The 1,387-nt window shown below is 49.2% G+C and overlaps 1 non-coding gene across 1 annotated transcript; it reads left to right on the top strand.

Moving 5' to 3' along the window:
• The first annotated feature begins 682 nt into the window (after window positions 1-682).
• LOC144122275 (U5 spliceosomal RNA) lies at window positions 683-807 on the top strand. Its single transcript, XR_013312880.1, has one exon. It is a non-coding gene; the product is annotated as a U5 spliceosomal RNA (small nuclear RNA).
• Window positions 808-1,387: the final 580 nt, after the last annotated feature.

The following is a 1,387-nucleotide window of genomic DNA, read 5'->3' as shown; positions in this document are numbered from 1 at the left end:
CAAACAACCTGGACACATTACTTATTGTGTAAATAGTTTGTACATATTACTTCTCCCCCTGTCCTCTCTTCCTGTCCCCTCACCTCTTTCATTTAATTTCTCCATTCTGCCTGCTATCCTTTATTTCCGCTGCCGATGCTCAGGTGCTTCAGTATCGATCGCAGATGCCGGGGCTAGCAAAAATCTTATTCTTCCTTTTTACTGTTATTTTAACAAAAAAAAAACCACTACCACCACCACCTACTTTCAGCATGCGGCAGCGAGCGTGGCTCGGCATGAGCCAGTAGGCAGGCCCGTGCACTTATCTTTTCTTGCTATCAGCAACAGCAGTAGCAGCAGTAGCAAAAATCTTTTCCTTCCTTTTTATTATTATTTTAATAAAACCGCTTACTACTACTACGCCCACATTTAAGGAGCACGTGAGAAAATTCTACAATCGCCTCTAGTGTTGGCGGCCATTGTTCACTTACAAAACCTCGGAAAGAAGCTGAAAAACAGAGTCTCAGAGTGCAGTTTGTTTAGAAGACCTGCCGTGCAGAATGCCTCTTGGTCGAAAATTTAGGCCAGCTGTGAATTTGCCAAAACCTGAGTTGGCATTTTTACCCAACGCAAGCTTCGACACTTGCTCTCCTTGCTGGGCTGCCTGGGATGCCGTCCGTCCGCAGGTGGTGGTATCGGTTCATCGCTCAGGCCTCTTCTCACCCCACGTACTAATCTTTCGCCTTTTACTAAAGGTTACCGTGGGAGGGGGCACTCCAATGAGCCTACAGGCCAATTTTTGAGAGGCTCTGCCCGTTTGGGCGGAGCCTAACTTATCAATCCAAAGAAAGAAAAATATTTCATACCCCAAGCACACTACAACGGTGCTGGCCCTTGAGACACGGTTTCGATCCCGGTCGCGGCAGTTGGATTTGGATGAGGGCGAAATTTTACACGCCCGTGTACAGTGCTATGTCAGTGCACGTTAAAAAAGGCCGGCACCGTCTGGAAGACGTTGAAGTAACGAGCGTTAGCTGTTTGATTTACTAGACGAAGAAAGCGAAGAAGAACGCGTCGGTCGTATCTTGAAACAGAATGTAATGCCATAATTTTGGTGAATGTATTCGGGAACATTGCCACCTCACTGACGTCAACCAGAGATGATATCACTGGAATTTACTCCGCACCTGTGATATCTGTTGTTCAAACCAACGTCGTCGCTTCGGCAGAACGCGCCGCGGTGGCTCAGTGGTTAGAGCGCTCGGCTACCGATCCGCAGTTCCCGGGTTCGAACCCGACCACGACACCCCCCACTCCCTTACCCTACCCGAGAGGATTGCGAGGCGGCACTGCTAGGCTGCCAGGAACTGTCGGTCCAACAGGCCATGCATGGTTCGGCGGAGCTGCG

Source organism: Amblyomma americanum, chromosome 2, assembly GCF_052857255.1.
Source record: "Amblyomma americanum isolate KBUSLIRL-KWMA chromosome 2, ASM5285725v1, whole genome shotgun sequence".
Classification (NCBI taxonomy): domain Eukaryota; kingdom Metazoa; phylum Arthropoda; class Arachnida; order Ixodida; family Ixodidae; genus Amblyomma; species Amblyomma americanum.
This window is presented reverse-complemented; position numbering and strand designations above follow the sequence as displayed.